Source organism: Saccoglossus kowalevskii, chromosome 5 (assembly GCF_978046115.1).
Source record: "Saccoglossus kowalevskii chromosome 5, keSacKowa6.1, whole genome shotgun sequence".
In the NCBI taxonomy this organism is placed as follows: Eukaryota; Metazoa; Hemichordata; class Enteropneusta; family Harrimaniidae; genus Saccoglossus; species Saccoglossus kowalevskii.
The window spans coordinates 4067539-4090001 of record NC_140645.1 but is presented as its reverse complement, the minus strand read 5'-3'; the positions used below and the strand labels follow the sequence as shown (position 1 = coordinate 4090001).

At 43.7% G+C, this 22463-nt stretch overlaps 4 non-coding genes and 79 pseudogenes across 4 annotated transcripts; all 83 read left to right on the top strand.

Moving 5' to 3' along the window:
* Positions 1–38: 38 nt before the first annotated feature.
* LOC146743539 (5S ribosomal RNA) lies at positions 39–158 on the top strand (annotated as a pseudogene).
* A 96-nt stretch (positions 159–254) lies between these two features.
* Positions 255–374, top strand: LOC146743538 (5S ribosomal RNA; annotated as a pseudogene).
* Positions 375–470: 96 nt separating this feature from the next.
* On the top strand, positions 471–590 carry LOC146743537 (5S ribosomal RNA; annotated as a pseudogene).
* Positions 591–686: 96 nt separating this feature from the next.
* LOC146743536 (5S ribosomal RNA) lies at positions 687–806 on the top strand (annotated as a pseudogene).
* Positions 807–902: 96 nt separating this feature from the next.
* Positions 903–1022, top strand: LOC146743535 (5S ribosomal RNA; annotated as a pseudogene).
* A 96-nt stretch (positions 1023–1118) lies between these two features.
* On the top strand, positions 1119–1238 carry LOC146743534 (5S ribosomal RNA; annotated as a pseudogene).
* A 96-nt stretch (positions 1239–1334) lies between these two features.
* LOC146743533 (5S ribosomal RNA) lies at positions 1335–1454 on the top strand. Its single transcript, XR_014929610.1, has one exon. It is a non-coding gene; the product is annotated as a 5S ribosomal RNA (ribosomal RNA).
* Positions 1455–1550: 96 nt separating this feature from the next.
* LOC146743532 (5S ribosomal RNA) lies at positions 1551–1670 on the top strand (annotated as a pseudogene).
* Positions 1671–1766: 96 nt separating this feature from the next.
* LOC146743531 (5S ribosomal RNA) lies at positions 1767–1886 on the top strand (annotated as a pseudogene).
* Positions 1887–1982: 96 nt separating this feature from the next.
* LOC146743530 (5S ribosomal RNA) lies at positions 1983–2102 on the top strand (annotated as a pseudogene).
* Positions 2103–2198: 96 nt separating this feature from the next.
* On the top strand, positions 2199–2318 carry LOC146743529 (5S ribosomal RNA; annotated as a pseudogene).
* Positions 2319–2413: 95 nt separating this feature from the next.
* LOC146743528 (5S ribosomal RNA) lies at positions 2414–2533 on the top strand (annotated as a pseudogene).
* A 96-nt stretch (positions 2534–2629) lies between these two features.
* LOC146743527 (5S ribosomal RNA) lies at positions 2630–2749 on the top strand (annotated as a pseudogene).
* A 96-nt stretch (positions 2750–2845) lies between these two features.
* On the top strand, positions 2846–2965 carry LOC146743526 (5S ribosomal RNA; annotated as a pseudogene).
* A 312-nt stretch (positions 2966–3277) lies between these two features.
* LOC146743525 (5S ribosomal RNA) lies at positions 3278–3397 on the top strand (annotated as a pseudogene).
* Positions 3398–3493: 96 nt separating this feature from the next.
* On the top strand, positions 3494–3613 carry LOC146743524 (5S ribosomal RNA; annotated as a pseudogene).
* Positions 3614–3709: 96 nt separating this feature from the next.
* On the top strand, positions 3710–3829 carry LOC146743523 (5S ribosomal RNA; annotated as a pseudogene).
* A 95-nt stretch (positions 3830–3924) lies between these two features.
* On the top strand, positions 3925–4044 carry LOC146743522 (5S ribosomal RNA; annotated as a pseudogene).
* Positions 4045–4140: 96 nt separating this feature from the next.
* Positions 4141–4260, top strand: LOC146743521 (5S ribosomal RNA; annotated as a pseudogene).
* Positions 4261–4356: 96 nt separating this feature from the next.
* On the top strand, positions 4357–4476 carry LOC146743520 (5S ribosomal RNA; annotated as a pseudogene).
* Positions 4477–4788: 312 nt separating this feature from the next.
* LOC146743519 (5S ribosomal RNA) lies at positions 4789–4908 on the top strand (annotated as a pseudogene).
* Positions 4909–5004: 96 nt separating this feature from the next.
* Positions 5005–5124, top strand: LOC146743518 (5S ribosomal RNA; annotated as a pseudogene).
* A 96-nt stretch (positions 5125–5220) lies between these two features.
* Positions 5221–5340, top strand: LOC146743517 (5S ribosomal RNA; annotated as a pseudogene).
* Positions 5341–5436: 96 nt separating this feature from the next.
* Positions 5437–5556, top strand: LOC146743516 (5S ribosomal RNA; annotated as a pseudogene).
* A 96-nt stretch (positions 5557–5652) lies between these two features.
* Positions 5653–5772, top strand: LOC146743515 (5S ribosomal RNA; annotated as a pseudogene).
* A 96-nt stretch (positions 5773–5868) lies between these two features.
* Positions 5869–5988, top strand: LOC146743514 (5S ribosomal RNA; annotated as a pseudogene).
* A 97-nt stretch (positions 5989–6085) lies between these two features.
* Positions 6086–6205, top strand: LOC146743513 (5S ribosomal RNA; annotated as a pseudogene).
* Positions 6206–6516: 311 nt separating this feature from the next.
* Positions 6517–6636, top strand: LOC146743512 (5S ribosomal RNA; annotated as a pseudogene).
* A 96-nt stretch (positions 6637–6732) lies between these two features.
* LOC146743511 (5S ribosomal RNA) lies at positions 6733–6852 on the top strand (annotated as a pseudogene).
* Positions 6853–6948: 96 nt separating this feature from the next.
* Positions 6949–7068, top strand: LOC146743510 (5S ribosomal RNA). The gene has a single exon (XR_014929609.1). It is a non-coding gene; the product is annotated as a 5S ribosomal RNA (ribosomal RNA).
* Positions 7069–7380: 312 nt separating this feature from the next.
* LOC146743509 (5S ribosomal RNA) lies at positions 7381–7500 on the top strand (annotated as a pseudogene).
* Positions 7501–7596: 96 nt separating this feature from the next.
* LOC146743508 (5S ribosomal RNA) lies at positions 7597–7716 on the top strand (annotated as a pseudogene).
* A 311-nt stretch (positions 7717–8027) lies between these two features.
* On the top strand, positions 8028–8147 carry LOC146743507 (5S ribosomal RNA; annotated as a pseudogene).
* Positions 8148–8243: 96 nt separating this feature from the next.
* LOC146743506 (5S ribosomal RNA) lies at positions 8244–8363 on the top strand (annotated as a pseudogene).
* Positions 8364–8459: 96 nt separating this feature from the next.
* On the top strand, positions 8460–8579 carry LOC146743505 (5S ribosomal RNA; annotated as a pseudogene).
* A 96-nt stretch (positions 8580–8675) lies between these two features.
* LOC146743504 (5S ribosomal RNA) lies at positions 8676–8795 on the top strand (annotated as a pseudogene).
* Positions 8796–8891: 96 nt separating this feature from the next.
* Positions 8892–9011, top strand: LOC146743503 (5S ribosomal RNA; annotated as a pseudogene).
* A 97-nt stretch (positions 9012–9108) lies between these two features.
* LOC146743502 (5S ribosomal RNA) lies at positions 9109–9228 on the top strand (annotated as a pseudogene).
* A 311-nt stretch (positions 9229–9539) lies between these two features.
* Positions 9540–9659, top strand: LOC146743501 (5S ribosomal RNA; annotated as a pseudogene).
* Positions 9660–9755: 96 nt separating this feature from the next.
* Positions 9756–9875, top strand: LOC146743500 (5S ribosomal RNA; annotated as a pseudogene).
* Positions 9876–9971: 96 nt separating this feature from the next.
* On the top strand, positions 9972–10091 carry LOC146743499 (5S ribosomal RNA). The gene has a single exon (XR_014929608.1). It is a non-coding gene; the product is annotated as a 5S ribosomal RNA (ribosomal RNA).
* A 312-nt stretch (positions 10092–10403) lies between these two features.
* On the top strand, positions 10404–10523 carry LOC146743498 (5S ribosomal RNA; annotated as a pseudogene).
* A 96-nt stretch (positions 10524–10619) lies between these two features.
* LOC146743497 (5S ribosomal RNA) lies at positions 10620–10739 on the top strand (annotated as a pseudogene).
* A 311-nt stretch (positions 10740–11050) lies between these two features.
* Positions 11051–11170, top strand: LOC146743496 (5S ribosomal RNA; annotated as a pseudogene).
* A 96-nt stretch (positions 11171–11266) lies between these two features.
* On the top strand, positions 11267–11386 carry LOC146743495 (5S ribosomal RNA; annotated as a pseudogene).
* A 96-nt stretch (positions 11387–11482) lies between these two features.
* LOC146743494 (5S ribosomal RNA) lies at positions 11483–11602 on the top strand (annotated as a pseudogene).
* Positions 11603–11914: 312 nt separating this feature from the next.
* On the top strand, positions 11915–12034 carry LOC146743493 (5S ribosomal RNA; annotated as a pseudogene).
* A 96-nt stretch (positions 12035–12130) lies between these two features.
* On the top strand, positions 12131–12250 carry LOC146743492 (5S ribosomal RNA; annotated as a pseudogene).
* Positions 12251–12346: 96 nt separating this feature from the next.
* LOC146743491 (5S ribosomal RNA) lies at positions 12347–12466 on the top strand (annotated as a pseudogene).
* A 96-nt stretch (positions 12467–12562) lies between these two features.
* Positions 12563–12682, top strand: LOC146743490 (5S ribosomal RNA; annotated as a pseudogene).
* Positions 12683–12778: 96 nt separating this feature from the next.
* Positions 12779–12898, top strand: LOC146743489 (5S ribosomal RNA; annotated as a pseudogene).
* Positions 12899–12994: 96 nt separating this feature from the next.
* Positions 12995–13114, top strand: LOC146743488 (5S ribosomal RNA; annotated as a pseudogene).
* Positions 13115–13211: 97 nt separating this feature from the next.
* Positions 13212–13331, top strand: LOC146743487 (5S ribosomal RNA; annotated as a pseudogene).
* A 311-nt stretch (positions 13332–13642) lies between these two features.
* LOC146743486 (5S ribosomal RNA) lies at positions 13643–13762 on the top strand (annotated as a pseudogene).
* Positions 13763–13858: 96 nt separating this feature from the next.
* LOC146743485 (5S ribosomal RNA) lies at positions 13859–13978 on the top strand (annotated as a pseudogene).
* Positions 13979–14074: 96 nt separating this feature from the next.
* Positions 14075–14194, top strand: LOC146743484 (5S ribosomal RNA; annotated as a pseudogene).
* Positions 14195–14290: 96 nt separating this feature from the next.
* Positions 14291–14410, top strand: LOC146743483 (5S ribosomal RNA). Its single transcript, XR_014929607.1, has one exon. It is a non-coding gene; the product is annotated as a 5S ribosomal RNA (ribosomal RNA).
* Positions 14411–14722: 312 nt separating this feature from the next.
* Positions 14723–14842, top strand: LOC146743482 (5S ribosomal RNA; annotated as a pseudogene).
* Positions 14843–15153: 311 nt separating this feature from the next.
* On the top strand, positions 15154–15273 carry LOC146743481 (5S ribosomal RNA; annotated as a pseudogene).
* Positions 15274–15369: 96 nt separating this feature from the next.
* On the top strand, positions 15370–15489 carry LOC146743480 (5S ribosomal RNA; annotated as a pseudogene).
* Positions 15490–15585: 96 nt separating this feature from the next.
* Positions 15586–15705, top strand: LOC146743479 (5S ribosomal RNA; annotated as a pseudogene).
* Positions 15706–15801: 96 nt separating this feature from the next.
* On the top strand, positions 15802–15921 carry LOC146743478 (5S ribosomal RNA; annotated as a pseudogene).
* Positions 15922–16233: 312 nt separating this feature from the next.
* On the top strand, positions 16234–16353 carry LOC146743477 (5S ribosomal RNA; annotated as a pseudogene).
* A 96-nt stretch (positions 16354–16449) lies between these two features.
* On the top strand, positions 16450–16569 carry LOC146743476 (5S ribosomal RNA; annotated as a pseudogene).
* Positions 16570–16665: 96 nt separating this feature from the next.
* On the top strand, positions 16666–16785 carry LOC146743475 (5S ribosomal RNA; annotated as a pseudogene).
* A 95-nt stretch (positions 16786–16880) lies between these two features.
* Positions 16881–17000, top strand: LOC146743474 (5S ribosomal RNA; annotated as a pseudogene).
* A 96-nt stretch (positions 17001–17096) lies between these two features.
* LOC146743473 (5S ribosomal RNA) lies at positions 17097–17216 on the top strand (annotated as a pseudogene).
* A 96-nt stretch (positions 17217–17312) lies between these two features.
* On the top strand, positions 17313–17432 carry LOC146743472 (5S ribosomal RNA; annotated as a pseudogene).
* Positions 17433–17744: 312 nt separating this feature from the next.
* Positions 17745–17864, top strand: LOC146743471 (5S ribosomal RNA; annotated as a pseudogene).
* A 96-nt stretch (positions 17865–17960) lies between these two features.
* Positions 17961–18080, top strand: LOC146743470 (5S ribosomal RNA; annotated as a pseudogene).
* A 96-nt stretch (positions 18081–18176) lies between these two features.
* LOC146743469 (5S ribosomal RNA) lies at positions 18177–18296 on the top strand (annotated as a pseudogene).
* A 313-nt stretch (positions 18297–18609) lies between these two features.
* Positions 18610–18729, top strand: LOC146743468 (5S ribosomal RNA; annotated as a pseudogene).
* A 312-nt stretch (positions 18730–19041) lies between these two features.
* LOC146743467 (5S ribosomal RNA) lies at positions 19042–19161 on the top strand (annotated as a pseudogene).
* Positions 19162–19472: 311 nt separating this feature from the next.
* On the top strand, positions 19473–19592 carry LOC146743466 (5S ribosomal RNA; annotated as a pseudogene).
* Positions 19593–19688: 96 nt separating this feature from the next.
* LOC146743465 (5S ribosomal RNA) lies at positions 19689–19808 on the top strand (annotated as a pseudogene).
* Positions 19809–20120: 312 nt separating this feature from the next.
* LOC146743464 (5S ribosomal RNA) lies at positions 20121–20240 on the top strand (annotated as a pseudogene).
* Positions 20241–20553: 313 nt separating this feature from the next.
* On the top strand, positions 20554–20673 carry LOC146743463 (5S ribosomal RNA; annotated as a pseudogene).
* A 311-nt stretch (positions 20674–20984) lies between these two features.
* Positions 20985–21104, top strand: LOC146743462 (5S ribosomal RNA; annotated as a pseudogene).
* A 96-nt stretch (positions 21105–21200) lies between these two features.
* LOC146743461 (5S ribosomal RNA) lies at positions 21201–21320 on the top strand (annotated as a pseudogene).
* A 96-nt stretch (positions 21321–21416) lies between these two features.
* On the top strand, positions 21417–21536 carry LOC146743460 (5S ribosomal RNA; annotated as a pseudogene).
* A 96-nt stretch (positions 21537–21632) lies between these two features.
* On the top strand, positions 21633–21752 carry LOC146743459 (5S ribosomal RNA; annotated as a pseudogene).
* A 311-nt stretch (positions 21753–22063) lies between these two features.
* On the top strand, positions 22064–22183 carry LOC146743458 (5S ribosomal RNA; annotated as a pseudogene).
* A 96-nt stretch (positions 22184–22279) lies between these two features.
* On the top strand, positions 22280–22399 carry LOC146743457 (5S ribosomal RNA; annotated as a pseudogene).
* Positions 22400–22463: the final 64 nt, after the last annotated feature.

Genomic DNA, 22463 nt, shown 5'->3' with positions numbered 1-22463 from the left:
CGAAGTATTAAATTACATCCTATTCCGACAAATATTCAGCCTACTGCCAAACCATTGCAGAATACACCCGTTCTCGTCCAATCACTGAAGTTAAGCTGCATCGGGCGTGGTTAGTACTTGGATGTGAGACCGGCTGGGAATACCATGTGCAGTACGCTCATCAACATTTTTATTCCACATTACTTACTAACATTTTCCCGAGATTTTTTGCTTAGCCGAAGCATTAAATGACATCCAATTCCGATGAATATTCAGCCTACTGCCAAAACATTTCAGAATACACCAGTTCTCGTCCGATCAATGAAGTTAAGCTGCATCGGGCGTGGTTAGTACTAGCATGAGAGACCTGCTGGGAATACCACGTGCAGTAGGCTTATCAACATTTTTATTCCACCGTACATACTAACTTTTTCCCATGATTTTTTGCCTAGCAGAAGCATTTAATGACATCCAATTCCGACGAATATTCAGCCTACTGCCAAACCATTGCAGAATACACAAGTTCTCGTCCGATCACTGAAGTTAAGCTGCATCCGGCGTGGTTAGTACTTGCATGGGAGACCGGCTGGGAATACTACGTGCATTAGGCTCATCAACATTTTTATTCCACCGTACATACTAACATTTTCCCGGGATTGTTTGCCTAGCCGAAGCATTAAACGACATCCAATTCCGACGAATATTCAGCCTACTGCCAAACCATTGCAGAGTACACCAGTTCTCGTCCGATCACTGAAGTTAAGCTGCATCGGGCGTGGTTAGTACTTGCATGGGAGACCGGCTGGGAATACCACGTGCAGTAGGCTGATGAACATTTTTATTCCACTGTACATACTAACTTTTTTCCATGAATTTTTGCCTAGCCGAAGCATTAAATGACATCCAATTGCGACGAATATTCAGCCTACTGCCAAACCAATGCAGAATACACCAGTTCTCGTCTGATCACTGAAGTTAATCTGCATAGGGCATGGTTAGTACTAGCATGGGAGACCTGCTGGGAATACCACGTGCAGTAGGCTTATCAACATTTTTATTCCACCGTACATACCAACTTTTTCTCGGGATTTGTTGCCTAGCCGAAGTATTAAATTACATCCAATTCTGACAAATATTCAGTCTACTGCCAAACCATTGCAGAATACACCAGTTCTCGTCCGATTACTGAAGTTAAGCCGCATCGGGCGTGGTTAGTACTTGCACAGGAGACCAGCTGGGAATACCACGTGCAGTAGGCTCATCAACATTTTTATTCCACATTACATACTAACTTTTTCCCATGATTTTTTGCCTAGACGAAGCATTAAATGACATACAATTCGGAAGAATATTCAGCCTACTGCCAAACCATTGCAGAATACACCAGTTCTCGTCCGATCACTGAAGTTAAGCTGCATCGGGCGTGGTTAGTACTTGGATGGGAGACCGGCAGGGAATACCACGTGCAGTAGGCTGATGAACATTTTTATTCCATCGTACATACTAAAATTTTTCCATGATTTTTTGCCTAGCCGAAGCATTAAATGACATCCAATTTCGACGAATATTCAGCCTACTGCCAAACCAAAGCAGAGTACACCAGTTCAGGTCCGATTACTGAAGTTAATCTGCATCGGGCATGGTTAGTACTTGCATAGGAGACTGGCTGGGAATACCACGTGCAGTAGGCTTATCAACAATTTTATTTCACCGTACATACCAACTTTTTCCCGGGATTTGTTGCCTAGCCATAGTATTAAATTACATCCAATTCCGACGAATATTCAGCCTACTGCCAAACCATTGCAGAGTACACCAGTTCTCGTCCGATCGCTGAAGTTAAGCTGCATCGGGCGTGGTTAGTACTTACATGGGAGACCTGCTGGGAATACCACGTGCAGTTTTCTCATCAACACTTTTATTCCATAGTACATACTAACTTTTCCCCGGGATTTTTTGCCTAGTCGAAGCATTAAACGACATCTAATTCTGACGAATATTCAGACTTCTGTCAAACCAGTGTAGAATACACCAGTTCTCGTCCGATCACTGAAGTTAATCTGCATCGGGCATGGTTAGTACTTGCATGGGAGACCGGCTGGGAATACCACGTGCAGTAGGCTTATCAACATTTTTATTTCACCGTACATACCAACTTTTTCCCGGGATTTGTTGCCTAGCCGAAGCATTAAATGACATACAATTCGGACGAATATTCAGCCTACTGCCAAACCATTGCAGAATACACCAGTTCTCGTCCGATCACTAAAGTTAAGATGCATCTGGCGTGGTTAGTACTTGCATGGGAGACCGGCTGGGAATACCACGTGCATTAGGCTCAACAACATTTTTATACCACCGTACGTACTAACTTTTCCCGGGATTTTTTGCCTAGCCGAAGTATTAAATTACATCCTATTCCGACAAATATTCAGCCTACTGCCAAACCATTGCAGAATACACCCGTTCTCGTCCAATCACTGAAGTTAAGCTGCATCGGGCGTGGTTAGTACTTGGATGTGAGACCGGCTGGGAATACCATGTGCAGTACGCTCATCAACATTTTTATTCCACATTACTTACTAACATTTTCCCGAGATTTTTTGCTTAGCCGAAGCATTAAATGACATCCAATTCCGATGAATATTCAGCCTACTGCCAAAACATTTCAGAATACACCAGTTCTCGTCCGATCAATGAAGTTAAGCTGCATCGGGCGTGGTTAGTACTAGCATGAGAGACCTGCTGGGAATACCACGTGCAGTAGGCTTATCAACATTTTTATTCCACCGTACATACTAACTTTTTCCCATGATTTTTTGCCTAGCAGAAGCATTTAATGACATCCAATTCCGACGAATATTCAGCCTACTGCCAAACCATTGCAGAATACACAAGTTCTCGTCCGATCACTGAAGTTAAGCTGCATCCGGCGTGGTTAGTACTTGCATGGGAGACCGGCTGGGAATACTACGTGCATTAGGCTCATCAACATTTTTATTCCACCGTACATACTAACATTTTCCCGGGATTGTTTGCATAGCCGAAGCATTAAACGACATACAATTCGGACGAACATTCAGCCTACTGCCAAGCCATTGCAAAATACACCAGTTCTCGTCCGATCACTGAAGTTAAGCTGCATCGAGCGTGGTTACTACTTGCATGGGAGACCGGCTGGGAATACCACGTGCATTAGTCTCATCAACATTTTTATTCCACCGTACAGACTAAATTTTTCCCGGGATTTTTTGCCTAGCTGAAGTATTAAGTTACATCCAATTCCGACGAATATTCAGCCTACTGCTAAACCATTGCAGAGTACACCAGTTCTCGTCCGATCGCTGAAGTTAAGCTGCATCGGGCGTGGTTAGTACTTACATGGGAGACCTGCTGGGAATACCACGTGCAGTTTTCTCATCAACACTTTTATTCCATAGTACATACTAACTTTTCCCCGGGATTTTTTGCCTAGTCGAAGCATTAAACGACATCTAATTCTGACGAATATTCAGACTTCTGTCAAACCAGTGTAGAATACACCAGTTCTCGTCCGATCACTGAAGTTAATCTGCATCGGGCATGGTTAGTACTTGCATGGGAGACCGGCTGGGAATACCACGTGCAGTAGGCTTATCAACATTTTTATTTCACCGTACATACCAACTTTTTCCCGGGATTTGTTGCCTAGCCGAAGCATTAAATGACATACAATTCGGACGAATATTCAGCCTACTGCCAAACCATTGCAGAATACACCAGTTCTCGTCCGATCACTAAAGTTAAGATGCATCTGGCGTGGTTAGTACTTGCATGGGAGACCGGCTGGGAATACCACGTGCATTAGGCTCAACAACATTTTTATACCACCGTACGTACTAACTTTTCCCGGGATTTTTTGCCTAGCCGAAGTATTAAATTACATCCTATTCCGACAAATATTCAGCCTACTGCCAAACCATTGCAGAATACACCCGTTCTCGTCCAATCACTGAAGTTAAGCTGCATCGGGCGTGGTTAGTACTTGGATGTGAGACCGGCTGGGAATACCATGTGCAGTACGCTCATCAACATTTTTATTCCACATTACTTACTAACATTTTCCCGAGATTTTTTGCTTAGCCGAAGCATTAAATGACATCCAATTCCGATGAATATTCAGCCTACTGCCAAAACATTTCAGAATACACCAGTTCTCGTCCGATCAATGAAGTTAAGCTGCATCGGGCGTGGTTAGTACTAGCATGAGAGACCTGCTGGGAATACCACGTGCAGTAGGCTTATCAACATTTTTATTCCACCGTACATACTAACTTTTTCCCATGATTTTTTGCCTAGCAGAAGCATTTAATGACATCCAATTCCGACGAATATTCAGCCTACTGCCAAACCATTGCAGAATACACAAGTTCTCGTCCGATCACTGAAGTTAAGCTGCATCCGGCGTGGTTAGTACTTGCATGGGAGACCGGCTGGGAATACTACGTGCATTAGGCTCATCAACATTTTTATTCCACCGTACATACTAACATTTTCCCGGGATTGTTTGCATAGCCGAAGCATTAAACGACATACAATTCGGACGAACATTCAGCCTACTGCCAAGCCATTGCAAAATACACCAGTTCTCGTCCGATCACTGAAGTTAAGCTGCATCGAGCGTGGTTACTACTTGCATGGGAGACCGGCTGGGAATACCACGTGCATTAGTCTCATCAACATTTTTATTCCACCGTACAGACTAAATTTTTCCCGGGATTTTTTGCCTAGCTGAAGTATTAAGTTACATCCAATTCCGACGAATATTCAGCCTACTGCTAAACCATTGCAGAATACACCCGTTCTCGTCCGATCACTGAAGTTAAGCTGCATCGGGCGTGGTTAGTACTTGGATGTGAGACCGGCTGGGAATACCACGTGCAGTACGCTCATCAACATTTTTATTCCACCGTACATACCAACTTTTTCCCGGGATTTGTTGCCTAGCAGAAGTATTAAATTACATCCAATTCTGACAAATGTTCAGCCTACTGCCAAACCATTGCAGAATACACCAGTTCTCGTCCGATCACTGAAGCTAAGCCGCATCGGGCGTGGTTAGTACTTGCACGGGAGACCGGCTGGGAATACCACGTGCAGTAGGCTCATCAACATTTTTATTCCACATTACATGCTAACTTTTTCCCATGATTTTTTGCCTAGACGAAGCATTAAATGACATACAATTAGGAAGAATATTCAGCCTACTGCCAAACCATTGCAGAATACACCAGTTCTCGTCCGATCACTGAAGTTAAGCTGCATCGGGCATGGTTAGTACTTGCATGGGAGACCGGCTGGGAATACCACGTGCAGTAGGCTGATGAACATTTTTATTCCACCGTACATACTAACTTTTTTCCATGAATTTTTGCCTAGCCGAAGCATTAAATGACATCCAATTGCGACGAATATTCAGCCTACTGCCAAACCAATGCAGAATACACCAGTTCTCGTCCTATCACTGAAGTTAATCTGCATCGGGCTTGGTTAGTACTTGCATGGGAGACCGGCTGGGAATACCACGTGCAGTTGGCTTATCAACATTTTTATTTCACCGTACATACCAACTTTTTCCCGGGATTTGTTGGCTAGCCGAAGTATTAAATTACATCCAATTCCGACAAATATTCAGCCTACTGCCAAACCATTGCAGAGTACACCAGTTCTCGTCCGATCGCTGAAGTTAAGCTGCATCGGGCGTGGTTAGTACTTGCATGGGAGACCGGCTGGGAATACCACGTGCAGTAGGCTTATCAACATTTTTATTCCACCGTACATGCTAACTTTTCCCCGGAATTTTTTGCCTAGCCGAAACGTTAAACGACATCCAATTCTGACAAATATTCAGCCTACTGCTAAACCATTGCAGAACACACCAGTTCTCGTTCGATCACTGAAGTTAAGCTGCATCGGGCGTGGTTAGTACTTGCATGGGAGACTGGCTGGGAATACCACGTGCAGTAGGCTGATGAACGGTTTTATTCCACATTACATACTAACTTTTTCCTATGATTTTTTTGCCTAGCCATAGCATTAAATGACATCCAATTCCGACGAATATTCTGCCTACTGCCAAACCATTGCAGAATACACCTGTTCTCGTCCGATCACTGAAGTTAAGCTGCATCGGGCGTGGTTAGTACTTGCATGGGAGACTGGCTGGGAATACCACGTGCAGTAGGCTGATGAACATTTTTATTCCATCGTACATACTAACATTTTCCATGATTTTTTGCCTAGCCGAAGCATTAAATGACATCCAATTGGGACGAAAATTCAGCCTACTGCCAAACCGATGCTGAATACACCAGCTCTCGTCCGATACCTGAAGTTAATTTGCATTGGGCATGCTTAGTACTTGCATGGGAGATCAGTTGGGAATACCACGTGCAGTAGGCTGATGAACATTTTTATTCCACCGTACATACTAACTTTTTTCCATGAATTTTTGCCTAGCCGAAGCATTAAATGACATCCAATTGCGACGAATATTCAGCCTACTGCCAAACCAATGCAGAATACACCAGTTCTCGTCTGATCACTGAAGTTAATCTGCATCGGGCATGGTTAGTACTAGCATGGGAGACCTGCTGGGAATACCACGTGCAGTAGGCTTATCAATATTTTTATTCCACCGTACATACCAACTTTTTCTCGGGATTTGTTGCCTAGCCGAAGTATTAAATTACATCCAATTCTGACAAATATTCAGTCTACTGCCAAACCATTGCAGAATACACCAGTTCTCGTCCGATTACTGAAGTTAAGCCGCATCGGGCGTGGTTAGTACTTGCACAGGAGACCAGCTGGGAATACCACGTGCAGTAGGCTCATCAACATTTTTATTCCACATTACATACTAACTTTTTCCCATGATTTTTTGCCTAGACGAAGCATTAAATGACATACAATTCGGAGGAATATTCAGCCTACTGCCAAACCATTGCAGAATACACCAGTTCTCGTCCGATCACTGAAGTTAAGCTGCATCGGGCGTGGTTAGTACTTGGATGGGAGACCGGCAGGGAATACCACGTGCAGTAGGCTGATGAACATTTTTATTCCATCGTACATACTAAAATTTTTCCATGATTTTTTGCCTAGCCGAAGCATTAAATGACATCCAATTTCGACGAATATTCAGCCTACTGCCAAACCAAAGCAGATTTCACCAGTTCAGGTCCGATTACTGAAGTTAATCTGCATCGGGCATGGTTAGTACTTGCATGGGAGACCGGCTGGGAATACTACGTGCAGTAGGCTTATCAACAATTTTATTTCACCGTACATACCAACTTTTTCCCGGGATTTGTTGCCTAGCCATAGTATTAAATTACATCCAATTCCGACGAATATTCAGCCTACTGCCAAACCATTGCAGAATACACCAGTTCTCGTCCGATCGCTGAAGTTAAGCTGCATCGGGCGTGGTTAGTACTTACATGGGAGACCTGCTGGGAATACCACGTGCAGTTTTCTCATCAACACTTTTATTCCATAGTACATACTAACTTTTCCCCGGGATTTTTTGCCTAGTCGAAGCATTAAACGACATCTAATTCTGACGAATATTCAGACTTCTGTCAAACCAGTGTAGAATACACCAGTTCTCGTCCGATCACTGAAGTTAATCTGCATCGGGCATGGTTAGTACTTGCATGGGAGACCGGCTGGGAATACCACGTGCAGTAGGCTTATCAACATTTTTATTTCACCGTACATACCAACTTTTTCCCGGGATTTGTTGCCTAGCCGAAGCATTAAATGACATACAATTCGGACGAATATTCAGCCTACTGCCAAACCATTGCAGAATACACCAGTTCTCGTCCAATCACTAAAGTTAAGATGCATCTGGCGTGGTTAGTACTTGCATGGGAGACCGGCTGGGAATACCACGTGCATTAGGCTCAACAACATTTTTATACCACCGTACGTACTAACTTTTCCCGGGATTTTTTGCCTAGCCGAAGTATTAAATTACATCCTATTCCGACAAATATTCAGCCTACTGCCAAACCATTGCAGAATACACCCGTTCTCGTCCAATCACTGAAGTTAAGCTGCATCGGGCGTGGTTAGTACTTGGATGTGAGACCGGCTGGGAATACCATGTGCAGTACGCTCATCAACATTTTTATTCCACATTACTTACTAACATTTTCCCGAGATTTTTTGCTTAGCCGAAGCATTAAATGACATCCAATTCCGATGAATATTCAGCCTACTGCCAAAACATTTCAGAATATACCAGTTCTCGTCCGATCAATGAAGTTAAGCTGCATCGGGCGTGGTTAGTACTAGCATGAGAGACCTGCTGGGAATACCACGTGCAGTAGGCTGATGAACATTTTTATTCCACCGTACATACTAACTTTTTTCCATGAATTTTTGCCTAGCCGAAGCATTAAATGACATCCAATTGCGACGAATATTCAGCCTACTGCCAAACCAATGCAGAATACACCAGTTCTCGTCCTATCACTGAAGTTAATCTGCATCGGGCTTGGTTAGTACTTGCATGGGAGACCGGCTGGGAATACCACGTGCAGTTGGCTTATCAACATTTTTATTTCACCGTACATACCAACTTTTTCCCGGGATTTGTTGGCTAGCCGAAGTATTAAATTACATCCAATTCCGACAAATATTCAGCCTACTGCCAAACCATTGCAGAGTACACCAGTTCTCGTCCGATCGCTGAAGTTAAGCTGCATCGGGCGTGGTTAGTACTTGCATGGGAGACCGGCTGGGAATACCACGTGCAGTAGGCTTATCAACATTTTTATTCCACCGTACATGCTAACTTTTCCCCGGAATTTTTTGCCTAGCCGAAACGTTAAACGACATCCAATTCTGACAAATATTCAGCCTACTGCTAAACCATTGCAGAACACACCAGTTCTCGTTCGATCACTGAAGTTAAGCTGCATCGGGCGTGGTTAGTACTTGCATGGGAGACTGGCTGGGAATACCACGTGCAGTAGGCTGATGAACGGTTTTATTCCACATTACATACTAACTTTTTCCTATGATTTTTTTGCCTAGCCATAGCATTAAATGACATCCAATTCCGACGAATATTCTGCCTACTGCCAAACCATTGCAGAATACACCTGTTCTCGTCCGATCACTGAAGTTAAGCTGCATCGGGCGTGGTTAGTACTTGCATGGGAGACTGGCTGGGAATACCACGTGCAGTAGGCTGATGAACATTTTTATTCCATCGTACATACTAACATTTTCCATGATTTTTTGCCTAGCCGAAGCATTAAATGACATCCAATTGGGACGAAAATTCAGCCTACTGCCAAACCGATGCTGAATACACCAGCTCTCGTCCGATACCTGAAGTTAATTTGCATTGGGCATGCTTAGTACTTGCATGGGAGATCAGTTGGGAATACCACGTGCAGTAGGCTGATGAACATTTTTATTCCACCGTACATACTAACTTTTTTCCATGAATTTTTGCCTAGCCGAAGCATTAAATGACATCCAATTGCGACGAATATTCAGCCTACTGCCAAACCAATGCAGAATACACCAGTTCTCGTCTGATCACTGAAGTTAATCTGCATCGGGCATGGTTAGTACTAGCATGGGAGACCTGCTGGGAATACCACGTGCAGTAGGCTTATCAACATTTTTATTCCACCGTACATACCAACTTTTTCTCGGGATTTGTTGCCTAGCCGAAGTATTAAATTACATCCAATTCTGACAAATATTCAGTCTACTGCCAAACCATTGCAGAATACACCAGTTCTCGTCCGATTACTGAAGTTAAGCCGCATCGGGCGTGGTTAGTACTTGCACAGGAGACCAGCTGGGAATACCACGTGCAGTAGGCTCATCAACATTTTTATTCCACATTACATACTAACTTTTTCCCATGATTTTTTGCCTAGACGAAGCATTAAATGACATACAATTCGGAGGAATATTCAGCCTACTGCCAAACCATTGCAGAATACACCAGTTCTCGTCCGATCACTGAAGTTAAGCTGCATCGGGCGTGGTTAGTACTTGGATGGGAGACCGGCAGGGAATACCACGTGCAGTAGGCTGATGAACATTTTTATTCCATCGTACATACTAAAATTTTTCCATGATTTTTTGCCTAGCCGAAGCATTAAATGACATCCAATTTCGACGAATATTCAGCCTACTGCCAAACCAAAGCAGATTTCACCAGTTCAGGTCCGATTACTGAAGTTAATCTGCATCGGGCATGGTTAGTACTTGCATGGGAGACCGGCTGGGAATACTACGTGCAGTAGGCTTATCAACAATTTTATTTCACCGTACATACCAACTTTTTCCCGGGATTTGTTGCCTAGCCATAGTATTAAATTACATCCAATTCCGACGAATATTCAGCCTACTGCCAAACCATTGCAGAATACACCAGTTCTCGTCCGATCGCTGAAGTTAAGCTGCATCGGGCGTGGTTAGTACTTACATGGGAGACCTGCTGGGAATACCACGTGCAGTTTTCTCATCAACACTTTTATTCCATAGTACATACTAACTTTTCCCCGGGATTTTTTGCCTAGTCGAAGCATTAAACGACATCTAATTCTGACGAATATTCAGACTTCTGTCAAACCAGTGTAGAATACACCAGTTCTCGTCCGATCACTGAAGTTAATCTGCATCGGGCATGGTTAGTACTTGCATGGGAGACCGGCTGGGAATACCACGTGCAGTAGGCTTATCAACATTTTTATTTCACCGTACATACCAACTTTTTCCCGGGATTTGTTGCCTAGCCGAAGCATTAAATGACATACAATTCGGACGAATATTCAGCCTACTGCCAAACCATTGCAGAATACACCAGTTCTCGTCCAATCACTAAAGTTAAGATGCATCTGGCGTGGTTAGTACTTGCATGGGAGACCGGCTGGGAATACCACGTGCATTAGGCTCAACAACATTTTTATACCACCGTACGTACTAACTTTTCCCGGGATTTTTTGCCTAGCCGAAGTATTAAATTACATCCTGTTCCGACAAATATTCAGCCTACTGCCAAACCATTGCAGAATACACCCGTTCTCGTCCAATCACTGAAGTTAAGCTGCATCGGGCGTGGTTAGTACTTGGATGTGAGACCGGCTGGGAATACCATGTGCAGTACGCTCATCAACATTTTTATTCCACATTACTTACTAACATTTTCCCGAGATTTTTTGCTTAGCCGAAGCATTAAATGACATCCAATTCCGATGAATATTCAGCCTACTGCCAAAACATTTCAGAATATACCAGTTCTCGTCCGATCAATGAAGTTAAGCTGCATCGGGCGTGGTTAGTACTAGCATGAGAGACCTGCTGGGAATACCACGTGCAGTAGGCTTATCAACATTTTTATTCCACCGTACATACTAACTTTTTCCCATGATTTTTTGCCTAGCAGAAGCATTTAATGACATCCAATTCCGACGAATATTCAGCCTACTGCCAAACCATTGCAGAATACACAAGTTCTCGTCCGATCACTGAAGTTAAGCTGCATCCGGCGTGGTTAGTACTTGCATGGGAGACCGGCTGGGAATACTACGTGCATTAGGCTCATCAACATTTTTATTCCACCGTACATACTAACATTTTCCCGGGATTGTTTGCATAGCCGAAGCATTAAACGACATACAATTCGGACGAACATTCAGCCTACTGCCAAGCCATTGCAAAATACACCAGTTCTCGTCCGATCACTGAAGTTAAGCTGCATCGAGCGTGGTTACTACTTGCATGGGAGACCGGCTGGGAATACCACGTGCATTATTCTCATCAACATTTTTATTCCACCGTACAGACTAAATTTTTCCCGGGATTTTTTGCCTAGCTGAAGTATTAAGTTACATCCAATTCCGACGAATATTCAGCCTACTGCTAAACCATTGCAGAATACACCCGTTCTCGTCCGATCACTGAAGTTAAGCTGCATCGGGCGTGGTTAGTACTTGGATGTGAGACCGGCTGGGAATACCACGTGCAGTACGCTCATCAACATTTTTATTCCACCGTACATACCAACTTTTTCCCGGGATTTGTTGCCTAGCAGAAGTATTAAATTACATCCAATTCTGACAAATGTTCAGCCTACTGCCAAACCATTGCAGAATACACCAGTTCTCGTCCGATCACTGAAGCTAAGCCGCATCGGGCGTGGTTAGTACTTGCACGGGAGACCGGCTGGGAATACCACGTGCAGTAGGCTCATCAACATTTTTATTCCACATTACATGCTAACTTTTTCCCATGATTTTTTGCCTAGACGAAGCATTAAATGACATACAATTAGGACGAATATTCAGCCTACTGCCAAACCATTGCAGAATACACCAGTTCTCGTCCGATCACTGAAGTTAAGCTGCATCGGGCATGGTTAGTACTTGCATGGGAGACCGGCTGGGAATACCACGTGCAGTAGGCTGATGAACATTTTTATTCCACCGTACATACTAACTTTTTTCCATGAATTTTTGCCTAGCCGAAGCATTAAATGACATCCAATTGCGACGAATATTCAGCCTACTGCCAAACCAATGCAGAATACACCAGTTCTCGTCCTATCACTGAAGTTAATCTGCATCGGGCTTGGTTAGTACTTGCATGGGAGACCGGCTGGGAATACCACGTGCAGTTGGCTTATCAACATTTTTATTTCACCGTACATACCAACTTTTTCCCGGGATTTGTTGGCTAGCCGAAGTATTAAATTACATCCAATTCCGACAAATATTCAGCCTACTGCCAAACCATTGCAGAGTACACCAGTTCTCGTCCGATCGCTGAAGTTAAGCTGCATCGGGCGTGGTTAGTACTTGCATGGGAGACCGGCTGGGAATACCACGTGCAGTAGGCTTATCAACATTTTTATTCCACCGTACATGCTAACTTTTCCCCGGAATTTTTTGCCTAGCCGAAACGTTAAACGACATCCAATTCTGACAAATATTCAGCCTACTGCTAAACCATTGCAGAACACACCAGTTCTCGTCCGATCACTGAAGTTAAGCTGCATCGGGCGTGGTTAGTACTTGCATGGGAGACTGGCTGGGAATACCACGTGCAGTAGGCTGATGAACGGTTTTATTCCACATTACATACTAACTTTTTCCTATGATTTTTTTGCCTAGCCATAGCATTAAATGACATCCAATTCCGACGAATATTCTGCCTACTGCCAAACCATTGCAGAATACACCTGTTCTCGTCCGATCACTGAAGTTAAGCTGCATCGGGCGTGGTTAGTACTTGCATGGGAGACTGGCTGGGAATACCACGTGCAGTAGGCTGATGAACATTTTTATTCCATCGTACATACTAACATTTTCCATGATTTTTTGCCTAGCCGAAGCATTAAATGACATCCAATTGGGACGAAAATTCAGCCTACTGCCAAACCGATGCTGAATACACCAGCTCTCGTCCGATACCTGAAGTTAATTTGCATTGGGCATGCTTAGTACTTGCATGGGAGATCAGTTGGGAATACAACGTGCAGTAGGTTTATCAACATTTTTATTCCACCGTACATACCAACTTTTTCCCGGCATTTGTTGCCTAGCCGAAGTATTAAATTACATCCAATTCCGACGAGTATTCAGCCTACGGCCAAACCATTGCAGAATACACCAGTTCTCGTCCGATCACTGAAGTTAAGCTGCATCGGGCGTGGTTAGTACTTGCATGGGAGACCGGCTGGGAATACCACGTGCAGTAGGCTGATGAACATTTTTATTCCACCGTACATACTAACTTTTTTCCATGAATTTTTGCCTAGCCGAAGCATTAAATGACATCCAATTGCGACGAATATTCAGCCTACTGCCAAACCAATGCAGAATACACCAGTTCTCGTCTGATCACTGAAGTTAATCTGCATCGGGCATGGTTAGTACTAGCATGGGAGACCTGCTGGGAATACCACGTGCAGTAGGCTTATCAACATTTTTATTCCACCGTACATACCAACTTTTTCTCGGGATTTGTTGCCTAGCCGAAGTATTAAATTACATCCAATTCTGACAAATATTCAGTCTACTGCCAAACCATTGCAGAATACACCAGTTCTCGTCCGATTACTGAAGTTAAGCCGCATCGGGCGTGGTTAGTACTTGCACAGGAGACCAGCTGGGAATACCACGTGCAGTAGGCTCATCAACATTTTTATTCCACATTACATACTAACTTTTTCCCATGATTTTTTGCCTAGACGAAGCATTAAATGACATACAATTCGGACGAATATTCAGCCTACTGCCAAACCATTGCAGAATACACCAGTTCTCGTCCGATCACTGAAGTTAAGCTGCATCGGGCGTGGTTAGTACTTGGATGGGAGACCGGCAGGGAATACCACGTGCAGTAGGCTGATGAACATTTTTATTCCATCGTACATACTAAAATTTTTCCATGATTTTTTGCCTAGCCGAAGCATTAAATGACATCCAATTTCGACGAATATTCAGCCTACTGCCAAACCAAAGCAGATTTCACCAGTTCAGGTCCGATTACTGAAGTTAATCTGCATCGGGCATGGTTAGTACTTGCATGGGAGACCGGCTGGGAATACTACGTGCAGTAGGCTTATCAACAATTTTATTTCACCGTACATACCAACTTTTTCCCGGGATTTGTTGCCTAGCCATAGTATTAAATGACATCCAATTCCGACGAATATTCTGCCTACTGCCAAACCATTGCAGAATACACCTGTTCTCGTCCGATCACTGAAGTTAAGCTGCATCGGGCGTGGTTAGTACTTGCATGGGAGACTGGCTGGGAATACCACGTGCAGTAGGCTGATGAACATTTTTATTCCATCGTACATACTAACATTTTCCATGATTTTTTGCCTAGCCGAAGCATTAAATGACATCCAATTGGGACGAAAATTCAGCCTACTGCCAAACCGATGCTGAATACACCAGCTCTCGTCCGATACCTGAAGTTAATTTGCATTGGGCATGCTTAGTACTTGCATGGGAGATCAGTTGGGAATACAACGTGCAGTAGGTTTATCAACATTTTTATTCCACCGTACATACCAACTTTTTCCCGGCATTTGTTGCCTAGCCGAAGTATTAAATTACATCCAATTCCGGCGAGTATTCAGCCTACGGCCAAACCATTGCAGAATACACCAGTTCTTGTCCGATCACTGAAGTTAAGCTGCATCGGGCGTGGTTAGTACTTGCATGGGAGACCGGCTGGGAATACCACGTGCAGTAGGCTGATGAACATTTTTATTCCACCGTACATACTAACTTTTTTCCATGAATTTTTGCCTAGCCGAAGCATTAAATGACATCCAATTGCGACGAATATTCAGCCTACTGCCAAACCAATGCAGAATACACCAGTTCTCGTCTGATCACTGAAGTTAATCTGCATCGGGCATGGTTAGTACTAGCATGGGAGACCTGCTGGGAATACCACGTGCAGTAGGCTTATCAACATTTTTATTCCACCGAACATACCAACTTTTTCTCGGGATTTGTTGCCTAGCCGAAGTATTAAATTACATCCAATTGTGACAAATATTCAGTCTACTGCCAAACCATTGCAGAATACACCAGTTCTCGTCCGATTACTGAAGTTAAGCCGCATCGGGGGTGGTTAGTACTTGCACAGGAGACCAGCTGGGAATACCACGTGCAGTAGGCTCATCAACATTTTTATTCCACATTATATACTAACTTTTTCCCATGATTTTTTGCCTAGACGAAGCATTAAATGACATACAATTCGGACGAATATTCAGCCTACTGCCAAACCATTGCAGAATACACCAGTTCTTGTCCTATCACTGAAGTTAAGCTGCATCGGGCGTGGTTAGTACTTGGATGGGAGACCGGCAGGGAATACCACGTGCAGTAGGCTGATGAACATTTTTATTCCATCGTACATACTAAAATTTTTCCATGATTTTTTGCCTAGCCGAAGCATTAAATGACATCCAATTTCGACGAATATTCAGCCTACTGCCAAACCAAAGCAGATTTCACCAGTTCAGGTCCGATTACTGAAGTTAATCTGCATCGGGCATGGTTAGTACTTGCATGGGAGACCGGCTGGGAATACTACGTGCAGTAGGCTTATCAACAATTTTATTTCACCGTACATACCAACTTTTTCCCGGGACTTGTTGCCTAGCCATAGTATTAAATTACATCCAATTCCGACGAATATTCAGCCTACTGCCAAACCATTGCAGAGTACACCAGTTCTCGTCCGATCGCTGAAGTTAAGCTGCATCGGGCGTGGTTAGTACTTACATGGGAGACCTGCTGGGAATACCACGTGCAGTTTTCTCATCAACACTTTTATTCCATAGTACATACTAACTTTTCCCCGGGATTTTTTGCCTAGTCGAAGCATTAAACGACATCTAATTCTGACGAATATTCAGACTTCTGTCAAACCAGTGTAGAATACACCAGTTCTCGTCCGATCACTGAAGTTAATCTGCATCGGGCATGGTTAGTACTTGCATGGGAGACCGGCTGGGAATACCACGTGCAGTAGGCTTATCAACATTTTTATTTCACCGTACATACCAACTTTTTCCCGGGATTTGTTGCCTAGCCGAAGCATTAAATGACATACAATTCGGACGAATATTCAGCCTACTGCCAAACCATTGCAGAATACACCAGTTCTCGTCCGATCACTAAAGTTAAGATGCATCTGGCGTGGTTAGTACTTGCATGGGAGACCGGCTGGGAATACCACGTGCATTAGGCTCATCAACATTTTTATACCACCGTACGTACTAACTTTTCCCGGGATTTTTTGCCTAGCCGAAGTATTAAATTACATCCTATTCCGACAAATATTCAGCCTACTGCCAAACCATTGCAGAATACACCCGTTCTCGTCCAATCACTGAAGTTAAGCTGCATCGGGCGTGGTTAGTACTTGGATGTGAGACCGGCTGGGAATACCATGTGCAGTACGCTCATCAACATTTTTATTCCACATTACTTACTAACATTTTCCCGAGATTTTTTGCTTAGCCGAAGCATTAAATGACATCCAATTCCGATGAATATTCAGCCTACTGCCAAAACATTTCAGAATACACCAGTTCTCGTCCGATCAATGAAGTAAAGCTGCATCGGGCGTGGCTAGTACTAGCATGAGAGACCTGCTGGGAATACCACGTGCAGTAGGCTTATCAACATTTTTATTCCACCGTACATACTAACTTTTTCCCATGATTTTTTGCCTAGCAGAAGCATTTAATGACATCCAATTCCGACGAATATTCAGCCTACTGCCAAACCATTGCAGAATACACAAGTTCTCGTCCGATCACTGAAGTTAAGCTGCATCCGGCGTGTTTAGTACTTGCATGGGAGACCGGCTGGGAATACTACGTGCATTAGGCTCATCAACTTTTTTATTCCACCGTACATACTAACATTTTCCCTGGATTGTTTGCATAGCCGAAGCATTAAACGACATACAATTCGGACGAACATTCAGCCTACTGCCAAGCCATTGCAAAATACACCAGTTCTCGTCCGATCACTGAAGTTAAGCTGCATCGAGCGTGGTTACTACTTGCATGGGAGACCGGCTGGGAATACCACGTGCATTAGTCTCATCAACATTTTTATTCCACCGTACAGACTAAATTTTTCCCGGGATTTTTTGCCTAGCCGAAGTATTAAGTTACATCCAATTCCGACGAATATTCAGCCTACTGCTAAACCATTGCAGAATACACCCGTTCTCGTCCGATCACTGAAGTTAAGCTGCATCGGGCGTGGTTAGTACTTGGTTGTGAGACCGGCTGGGAATACCACGTGCAGTACGCTCATCAACATTTTTATTCCACCGTACATACCAACTTTTTCCCGGGATTTGTTGCCTAGCAGAAGTTTTAAATTACATCCAATTCTGACAAATATTCAGCCTACTGCCAAACCATTGCAGAATACACCAGTTCTCGTCCGATCACTGAAGCTAAGCCGCATCGGGCGTGGTTAGTACTTGCACGGGAGACCGGCTGGGAATACCTCGTGCAGTAGGCTCATCAACATTTTTATTCCACATTACATGCTAACTTTTTCCCATGATTTTTTGCCTAGACGAAGCATTAAATGACATACAATTAGGACGAATATTCAGCCTACTGCCAAACCATTGCAGAATACACCAGTTCTCGTCCGATCACTGAAGTTAAGCTGCATCGGGTGTGGTTAGTACTTGCATGGGAGACCGGCTGGGAATACTACGTGCATTAGGCTCATCAACATTTTTATTCCACCGTACATACTAAATTTTTTCCCGGGATTGTTTGCATAGCCGAAGCATTAAACGACATACAATTCGGACGAACATTCAGCCTACTGCCAAGCCATTGCAAAATACACCAGTTCTCGTCCGATCACTGAAGTTAAGCTGCATCGAGCGTGGTTATTACTTGCATGAGAGACCGGCTGGGAATACCACGTGCATTAGGCTCATCATCATTTTTATTCCACCGTACATACTAACTTTTTCCCGGGATTTTTTGCCTAGCCGAAGTATTAAGTTACATCCAATTCCGACGAATGTTCAGCCTACTGCCAAACCGTTGCAGAATACACCCGTTCTCGTCCTATCACTGAAGTTAATCTGCATCGGGCGTGGTTAGTACTTGCATTGGAGACCGGCTGGGAATACCACGTGCAGTAGGCTTATCAACATTTTTATTCCACCGTACATGCTAACTTTTCCCTGGGATTTTTTGCCTAGCCGAAACGTTAAACGACATCCAATTCTGACAAATATTCAGCCTACTGCCAAACCATTGCAGAACACACAGTTCTCGTCCGATCCCTGAAGTTTAGCTGCATCGGGCGTGGTTAGTACATGCATGAGAGACCGGCTGGGAATACGACGTGCAGTAGGCTCATCAACATTATTATTCCACATTACATACTAACTTTTTCCTATGATTTTTTTGCTTAGCCGTAGCATTAAATGACATCCAATTCCGACGAATATTCTGCCTACTGCCAAAACATTGCAGAATACACCTGTTCTCGTGCGATCACTGAAGTTAAGCTGCATCGGGCGTGGTCAGTACTTGCATGGGAGACTGGCTGGGAATACCACGTGCAGTAGGCTGATGAACATTTTTATTCCATCGTACATACTAACTTTTTCCATGATTTTTTGCCTAGCCGAAGCATTAAATGACATCCAATTGCGACGAAAATTCAGCCTACTGCCAAACCGATGCTGAATGCACCAGCTCTCGTCCGATACCTGAAGTTAATTTGCATCGGGCATGCTTAGTACTTGCATGGGAGATCAGTTGGGAATACAACGTGCAGTAGGTTTATCAACATTTTTATTCCACCGTACATACCAACTTTTTCCCGGCATTTGTTGCCTAGCCGAAGTATTAAATTACATCCAATTCCGACGAGTATTCAGCCTACGGCCAAACCATTGCAGAATACACCAGTTCTCGTCCGATCACTGAAGTTAAGCTGCATCGGGCGTGGTTAGTACTTGCATGGGAGACCGGCTGGGAATACCACGTGCAGTAGGCTGATGATCATTTTTATTCCACCGTACATACTAACTTTTTTCCATGAATTTTTGCCTAGCCGAAGCATTAAATGACATCCAATTGCGACGAATATTCAGCCTACTGCCAAACCAATGCAGAATACACCAGTTCTCGTCTGATCACTGAAGTTAATCTGCATCGGGCATGGTTAGTACTTGCATGGGAGACCTGCTGGGAATACTACGTGCATTAGGCTCATCAACATTTTTATTCCACCGTACATACTAACATTTTCCCGGGATTGTTTGCATAGCCGAAGCATTAAACGACATACAATTCGGACGAACATTCAGCCTACTGCCAAGCCATTGCAAAATACACCAGTTCTCGTCCGATCACTGAAGTTAAGCTGCATCGAGCGTGGTTACTACTTGCATGGGAGACCGGCTGGGAATACCACGTGCATTAGTCTCATCAACATTTTTATTCCACCGTACATACTAACTTTTTCCCGGGATTTTTTGCCTAGACGAAGCATTAAATGACATACAATTAGGACGAATATTCAGCCTACTGCCAAACCATTGCAGAATACACCAGTTCTCGTCCGATCACTGAAGTTAAGCTGCATCGGGTGTGGTTAGTACTTGCATGGGAGACCGGCTGGGAATACTACGTGCATTAGGCTCATCAACATTTTTATTCAACCGTACATACTAAATTTTTCCCGGGATTGTTTGCATAGCCGAAGCATTGAACGACATACAATTCGGACGAACATTCAGCCTACTGCCAAGCCATTGCAAAATACACCAGTTCTCGTCCGATCACTGAAGTTAAGCTGCATCGAGCGTGGTTAGTACATGCATGAGAGACCGGCTGGGAATACGACGTGCAGTAGGCTCATCATCATTATTATTCCACATTATATACTAACTTTTTCCTATGATTTTTTTGCTTAGCCGTAGCATTAAATGACATCCAATTCCGACGAATATTCTGCCTACTGCCAAAACATTGCAGAATACACCTGTTCTCGTCCGATCACTGAAGTTAAGCTGCATCGGGCGTGGTCAGTACTTGCATGGGAGACTGGCTGGGAATACCACGTGCAGTAGGCTGATGAACATTTTTATTCCATCGTACATACTAACTTTTTCCATGATTTTTTGCCTAGCCGAAGCATTAAATGACATCCAATTGCAACGAAAATTTAGCCTACTGCCAAACCGATGCTGAATACACCAGCTCTCGTCCGATACCTGAAGTTAATTTGCATCGGGCATGCTTACTACTTGCATGGGGGATCAGTTGGGAATACAACGTGCAGTAGGTTTATCAACATTTTTATTCCACCGTACATACCAACTTTTTCCCGGCATTTGTTGCCTAGCCGAAGTATTAAATTACATCCAATTCCGACGAGTATTCAGCCTACGGCCAAACCATTGCAGAATACACCAGTTCTCGTCCGATCACTGAAGTTAAGCTGCATCGGGCGTGGTTAGTACTTGCATGGGAGACCGGCTGGGAATACCACGTGCAGTAGGCTGATGAACATTTTTATTCCACCGTACATACTAACTTTTTTCCATGAATTTTTGCCTAGCCGAAGCATTAAATGACATCCAATTGCGAAGAATATTCAGCCTACTGCCAAACCAATGCAGAATACACCAGTTCTCGTCTGATCACTGAAGTTAATCTGCATCGGGCATGGTTAGTAATTGCATGGGAGACCTGCTGGGAATACCACGTGCAGTAGGCTTATCAACATTTTTATTCCACCGTACATACCAACTTTTTCTCGGGATTTGTTGCCTAGCCGAAGTATTAAATTACATCCAATTCTGACAACTATTCAGCCTACTGCCAAACCATTGCAGAATACACCAGTTCTCGTCCGATTACTGAAGTTAAGCCGCATCGGGCGTGGTTAGTACTTGCACGGGAGACCAGCTGGGAATACCACGTGCAGTAGGCTCATCAACATTTGTATTCCACATTACATACTAACTTTTTCCCATGATTTTTTGCCTAGACGAAGCATTAAATGACATACAATTCGGACGAATATTCAGCCTACTGCCAAACCATTGCAGAATACACCAGTTTCCGTCCGATCACTGAAGTTAAGCTGCATCGGGTGTGGTTAGTACTTGCATGGGAGACCGGATGGGAATACTACGTGCATTAGGCTCATCAACATTTTTATTCCACCGTACATACTAAATTTTTCCCGAGATTTTTTGCTTAGCCGAAGCATTAAATGACATCTAATTCCGATGAATATTCAGACTACTGCCAAAACATTTCAGAATACACCAGTTCTCGTCCAATCAATGAAGTTAAGCTGCATCGGGCGTGGCTAGTACTAGCATGAGAAACCTGCTGGGAATACCACGTGCAGTAGGCTCAGCAACATTTTATTCCACATTACATACTAACTTTTTCCCATGATTTTTTGCCTAGCCGTAGCATTAAATGACATTAAATTCCGACGAGTATTCAGCCTACTGCCAAACCATTGCAGAATACACCAGTTCTCGTCCGATCACTGAAGTTAAGCTGCATCGGGCGTGGTTAGTACTTGCATGGGAGACCGGCAGGGAATACCACGTGCAGTAGGCTGATGAACATTTTTATTCCATCGTACATACTAACATTTTTCCATGATTTTTTGCCTAGCCGAAGCATTAAATGACATCCAATTTCGACGAATTTTCAGCCTACTGCCAAACCAAAGCAGAGTACACCAGTTCACGTCCGATTACTGAAGTTAATCTGCATCGGGCATGGTTAGTACTTGCATTGGAGACCGGCTGGGAATACCACGTGCAGTAGGCTTATCAACAATTTTATTTCACCGTACATACCAACTTTTTCCCGGGATTTGTTACCTAGCCGTAGT